At 42.9% G+C, this 6,894-nt stretch overlaps 1 long non-coding RNA gene across 1 annotated transcript; it reads left to right on the top strand.

The window, feature by feature from the left end:
- Positions 1–1,162: 1,162 nt before the first annotated feature.
- LOC135940433 (uncharacterized) lies at positions 1,163–3,762 on the top strand. The gene is made up of 3 exons (XR_010574863.1): positions 1,163–1,322; positions 3,175–3,392; positions 3,454–3,762. It is a non-coding gene; the product is annotated as an uncharacterized LOC135940433 (long non-coding RNA).
- Positions 3,763–6,894: the final 3,132 nt, after the last annotated feature.

Here is a 6,894-nt window from a genome sequence, read left to right as displayed (position 1 = left end):
CATATTTTGCTGTTCCCTTTTCTTGTTCCATTTTTCCTCTTTCCTTTTTGCTTTTTGCTTTTTCCAGTAGGCTGACCCCACCTGCGTCTCTGGCTCAGGTGGGTTTTAACCTGCGGTTTCCTTTGTCCTTTAAATTATTTTGTCCTTTATATTCCTTTTACTTTAAATTCTCAGCATTTAATCATTGAATCAATTATTTATGATAAAATTGAAATCAATGATCATGTGATTGTTAAATAGCAATGAACGAACATTAAACACTCGGAAACAAGCGGAAACGAATTCACGTGTTTAAAATATTCTTTAAAGCTGGCGCGGTGGAATCGATCTAAAAACGAAAGGTTGTCGTTTAATCATGGCGAGTAAATTGAATCCCACTTAAGGTGCTTCAGTATATGTAACGACTAACGACAAAGAAGTATAGATGGGCAAACTGTTGGGTGTCGCACGCAGATTAAATAAATTGAGACGAGATTTCGGAGTGGGCTCCGCGTGCCTTATGAGTCTGCCTTTCGCAGCTCCAGCTCCAGATGGCCGGCTGGCCAGCTGTAAAAGGCGTGCGAAAATATTTGCATTTGCTTGCGTCACGCCGACTCTTGGGCCTGGAGAAGCATTTTATCCCGATCGCGCAGCTCGGGCAATTGGCAGCGATGATTAAGTGCGTATTGTTCGCGAGAGCAGGTCTAATCGATTTCTTAATTAAAGGTGACGTAAACGATAAAATATTTTGACGCTTGCCCGTCCGTCCGCCTGCCACTGCCACTCCGATTGTTTCGAGCATTAAAATTCAAATCTTACTCGGTGTGTTTCTTAAATTAAAAATATTGAATTTTTAAATTTGATTAAATTTTTGGCTCAGTGTGGCGGGAATTGATTTAGTGTAATTGATAGTTTTTTTTTTCAATATTCTGCTTGCTCTCTTTACCGTTTCTTGCATTATTTTGTTTGAATTTTTAATTTAAAATTAATTGTGACTGTTTGAACAAAAGAATAAATTTACGATTGCGTTCCCAGGTATGATTAATAATAAAACTTTTATTATTGAAGAGAGAGCATTTTCTTATGAAGCACCAATATTTTCGATAGACTAATTCCATTAGATGAAGAAAAAATCAATGAAAGAGATGAGTAACAATGTGTGATTTTGGTGTTGCAGCCGGAGATTAAGGATGCGCCTCACTTCCGGCGGATAGGTGACGGGCCCGAGTACTGCCTGGAGATCCTGTGCGCCAAACTCGACTTCACCGGCGCCTATTCGGTCATCGCCAAGAACTGTTATGGCGAGGCCAAGGCCGTGATCTCGCTGCAGATCACCGCCAAGGGTGAGTTGCACCAACATACCTCATGTTCGCCTTTTTAGCTTCCAATTCAAATTGTTTGGAAATCAAATCATTCTCCCGCGGTCAAAGCGACAAACTGCGATGGCTTCAAATTTTCTCTGCACAAATCTAGAAAAGCTTTACAGATTTCCCCGGGACTGAACCAAATTTGCTAAGAACTGTTTGCCCATAGTAAAAATAAATTGAATTGAATTATGTTATTTTGCCTGAAAGGAGAATTATGTCCCTTAAAAGCTTTCTTTTGTAAGCTCTGTGCCAATTTTTGAATATTTTTTTCTAGTATTCGTGATTTAGCAGTAAGAATCAACTACTTGCACCATGTGTGGTATATTTTTGTCCTTTAAATAGTTGAAATGAAATGAAATGAAAAATCTACAAACACCCATTTCGACTACCTTAGTATAATTCCGGTTGTTAAAAAAATCTCACGACTATTTTACACTATAATTATAGCAGTTCTTGAAATTTTGCGAGTTAAATAAAGAAGGAGATCGGGCGAGTCGACTCTCTGGCTTCGCGAATCCCGCATCGGCGCGGCGGCGGCGAAACGAGTTTAGATTTGGAGAGATGAGACTTACACAATTTCTGTGCTGGCTTTTGGCACGGCCAACCCGGCGTCCTTGCTGACGCGAGCGAGGCGTCCTTTGCCGAGAAAGAAAAATTGCTTGGTGCTTTCATCTCCTTTTATGGCAGATATTAAAACTATTTCTCGGAACGTTTACCATGTAATTATACGCGGAGAGTGACGCGCGTCTTTGCTCGCTCGCTCAGCGCGACCGACACAACAAATCGTGGGCGGCTTTATCACACCGAGCCACATCCAACATAAATCGCCGCACACACCACACACACAAATTTGGAAGCAAAACACAAAACACAGCGCGTAACGCGTGTCAGCAGCTGCGTGTCCTTGCTTACTTTCGCGGCGGGATGCTCGTAACTTATTCACTCCAGATCCAATCTCATTACAATTGCTATCAAACGCAGCTCTAAAAATTAAAAAGCGCCGTCCGTATTAAAAATAGGCACTGCATATATGTCAAATGCGCGACCTGCCTCCTTCCACGCATAATTCGTGCATTTCTGCATTGTTTTTCTACATTTCTAGGCTTGCCACGACCGTGAGCAGCGCTAGAGACATTTCAGAAATGGGAAAATACAATTCATTGTCAGCATTTCGCCTCTGTCTTGTCACACGCGTGCGAGAGTAGTCGTGTCGCAATTATTGTCAAAACGGTTTCTGTCTCTCGCTGGTCTGGTCGTGGGATTGCGCGCAGACAAAAGCCAAAAGTGCGAAATGTTTGGTTCTCGTATACCACAGTGGCTGGCTGACAAGTCGCAGGTGGTGGGCCCGGCCTGACAATTTTATTGAGAAGAAGAAAAATGGCCGTTTGTTGGCGATCGCGAGCGCCTCCGCCCATCTGCCCCATGGTAGAATTGATGGTATTATAATATGTATGCGTTCAGCTTGCGCTTTTAAGAAGCACTACTTCTATTTTGATAGAACTGCTACAAATTTTATTTCACGATCGTGCACTACGATAAGAAATATTTTGCTGCATTAAAAAGTGAATAAATTAAAAACGCTCAAATTTGGAACCCTTTATTAATTACAATCATTGCGTAATTGAAGTCAGGAGTTTTAGAAAAATCCCCAATGGTTTTAAACAAATCCAGTGGCAATCTGTTAGAAACATAAACTTATTTCAAGTTTATTCCTCTCCAATTTTTCAAATTGCGTCCCTCTTTTGCCCTCAATAGCGTGAGCTAGCGGGAACAGCACACAAAAGTGCACGTTACAAAATAATAATAAACGTAAAATTGTTGTTTACAGATTAAGGAGCTGTGTCAGAAGGACAAACTCCTGGAGCACCAGCGGAAGATGATCGTCGAGATCCAGATAAAGCTAGAGGAAAAGCAGAGGGAGCCGGAGGAGCTGCGGCAGTCGCTGGACACGCGGCACTCGGCCGTGGACAGGCTGGAGGTGCACGCAAGCAGCAGCTGCAGCAGCGGCTCCTCTAGGCCGACGAGAAGCTGGAAAAGTCGGTCAAGGTACGCGCGACCTTTAAAATTGCGGTTTCCGCCGTTTGACATTGGAATTGGGGTGTTGCAGGTGGTACAGACGCCGGTGTCGCGCAACCAAGAGCTGGCGGCGCGCGCGGACCAAATCAGCGCGATACAGCACGACGAGACGTAGCACCTGTGGCGCGAACTGGACGAACGCCGGCGCCAGGTGGAATAGCCGAGCCGCGAGAAGGCGGTCCTGGAGGCGAGGAGGGAGCTGCTGCCCCCGGAGGTTGGCTTCGTGCTGGCACGCCTCGACGAGCTGGCCGCCCTGCTGCGCCGGCCGCACCTGCTCGCCAGCTTTTCGGTTGCCAACCGCTGCTCCCTCCTCCATCTGCTCGACCAGAGCCGCTCCCTTGATGCCTCCGCCGCCCCCGACGACTCGCTCCTCGACCACATCCATAAGTTCTTCGACGTGCCGCAACACTGAATTCATTCACGAGGTAAGTTCCATCATACTTAATTGAGAACGTTGTGGCTTTAAAACTGCAAAATGTGTTGTTGAACTTTCGCATCCTTTTCGGATAATGGATATAGGCAAAATAAAGCTAGAGAGAACGAAATTCCAGGCCGAAACGAGCTAAAATCTGATTATCAGGAACTGTAACTATAGGTTACACAGCTAGTTGACTGGAATCGGACGGTAAAAAATCTGACTGCGTCAATTATTGGTTAGAATAAAAGCCAACTGTTTATCCAAATGAAATTTCTTGAATTGTTCCATAATACGGAGCACCATTTGAATTTATTTATCAAAAATTGCCAATTTCGTGTCCAAAGGCTTAAAATTTAGAATCTAGTTTTATTCATTTTTTCCGCTTTGCATTCTTCGTGTTAAAATAGAATCCGCGAATTCCACGAATTCTCTCTCCGCCATTAGCACGCGCCCTACCTCCGGCCCCGCAGCCGCCACCGCAGCTGCCACCGCCCGTAGTGGAAAGCAGGACTTTCTCGTGTTGACCTATTTTAAATAATAAATAAAAATGCTCCTTAAATGTAGCTTGTTCCTCGGTTTAAATTTTAAATATTTAATTTTCTAAATTGTTGTCATTCAGATGCTGAACGGTGAGGGGACAATGCATAGCTCGAGTACTCGAGTTGAGGATTACGCGCGATTGTCCATCGCCGACATCGTCCGTGTCTTCGACGTCGTCGGCCAACTGCTCGGAGCACTCGGCCACATCCTTAGCTGCGGCCGCGACCTTGGCCTATTTGGCTGCGTTGCGGTCCACTTCGGGCATGGCGGCGCATTTGTCCGCAAACCCTTAAGCAGCGGGAATGGCGGGAACGTGGCACCCTCGCGCGATCTCATCCCCAACAGCCTTCGGCAGCACGTGCAACGCGTCATTGTCAGGCTTCTTCCCAGCCTGGCTGACGCCCTGAAGAAGCCCGAACCGCCCAGCATCCAGGTTACGCCCGCCACTAGGGTTCCTCCTAGGTGAGAAACTTTTCTTGCTCTAAAATTTCAGTTTTTCTATTTTCCTTAAAAAAATTAGCTCTCAAACTAATGGTGCAGGTTTTGAATAATCATTTTAAAATAATTTAAAAAATTCAGTCCTTTTGCGATTTGCATTGTTTAATTATCCATTTAAAAAATTAATTGTCCCCTTTCCTGTTAATTTAATCTAATTTGAACCCTCAAAAAATGAGTAATAAAAAAATTATAGCTCGGAAATAGCCCGAATTCGAAATTTTTGTAATTGCAAAAATTCTAAAGGTGTTTCTGGTTTAAAAAAGGGCTTGCACTTTTTGTTAATCCAATCTAAAATCTAATTGTCACCTTTCCTGTTAATTTAATTCAATATAAACTCTCAAAAAATGAGAAATTAAAAATTAAGAGTTCGGAAATGGCTGAATTCGAAATTCTATAAATTCTAAGGGCGATTTTGGGGGTAACAAAGTGCTTGCACTCTATCAATCCACTCTATTAAATTATTTTAAATATTAATTTCTAAATTTCCACCAACTTTGAACCAATTTGCATGCTCCAAAATCGAAAAATCAATAATTAGAATTTTGAAATTGGCCGAACTCGAAGTTTTAAAATTCTACAGGCAGTTTACGGTTAAAATTCATGCTTTCTATTTTATTAAATTATTCAAATTTGATTGCAAGCGCGTAGAAATACTAGAAACCACCCCTCGAATTTTTATCTATTTTACTGTTTTGAAAATGGCGCCTGCTAGAAGCATTAGCTCCTGCGTCTGTGCGTCTGTTGCCTGCCGCCTGCCTGGCGATTGCTTTCTCTCACCAGTTTCCCCTCTGCCCCTTCTCCCGCTGGCGCTCGCTTGCGCTTGACATGCCGCCATTACGCCATTCTTTTGTTTTCCGTGATTAGTGCGCTTTGTTTACTTTTGTGAATCGTGGATCGCTCTCGCTTTTCTTGTTATTTATCGTCAAAATCGAAGATGTGGACCGACTTTGAAAGACGCATCGCCCTATTTGGTACGTATTACATAGAATGTACATCCGTTTCGGTCCTCGTTGCCCTTTTTTTGTGCTCTCGGCCGGCAAATTCCCCAAATTCCTTGCAGCGTCAGCCATGCATATTATTAGGATTTTCTGGTTTTCTGCGCCAGTTAACACGTTCACTGCTTGACGCATTTTGGTGAATTCGGTCTTATTTTGATCAGTTTGACTCGGCCGACGTTGTGGCCGATCTGCCAGCCGAAATCGGCCCGCCAAATGGCGATTATTTTCGGCTAATTTTTGAGGATTAAAAATTCTAGGATTGGCTCCTGAGGGGAGTTCGATCTTGAAACCATATTCAATTCATTCAGATCAACGAATACTGTATTTCCTGCGACTTTGAATCAATTTCATCGTTCCTAACTCGAAAAAATTAAATAAAACTCCGGAAAAAGGTCAATTTTGAGGGTTTAAAATTCGAGGGGTAGCTCCTGAGGGGAGTTCGATCTCCAAACCCTATTCAATTCGTAAAGATCAATGAAAGCAATATTTCCTGCGAGTTTGAACCAATTTTATCGTTCCGAACTCGAGAAAATTAAATAATACTCTGTAAAAGGGTCAATTTTTTGGTATAAAAATTCGAGGGGTGGCTCCTGAGGGGAGTTTGATCTTGAAACCCTATTCAATTCATTTAATCCGACGAGAGCAATATTTCCTGCGAGTTTGAACCAATTTTATCGTTCCTAACTCGAGAAAATTAAATAAAACTCCGTAAAAGGGTCAATTTTTTGGTGTAAAAATTCGAGGGGTGGCTCCTGAGGGGAGTTTGATCTCCAAACCAAACCCAATTCATTTAAAACCGATGAAAGCAATATTTCCTGCAAGTTTGAATCAATTTCACCGATCCTAACTCGAGAAAATAAAAAAAAACTCCGGAAAAGGGTCATTTTTTTGGTATAAAAATTCGAGGGGTGGCTCCTGAGGGGAGTTCGATCTTGAAACCCTATTCAATTCATTTAATCCGATGAGATCAATATTTCCTGCGAGTTTGAACAATTTTGCAAGCTCCATTATCGAAAAA

Source organism: Cloeon dipterum, chromosome 3 (genome assembly GCF_949628265.1).
Source record: "Cloeon dipterum chromosome 3, ieCloDipt1.1, whole genome shotgun sequence".
Lineage (NCBI taxonomy): Eukaryota > Metazoa > Arthropoda > Insecta > Ephemeroptera > Baetidae > Cloeon > Cloeon dipterum.
Note: the sequence above shows the minus strand (reverse complement) of the source record. Positions and strands in the feature narration are given on the sequence as shown.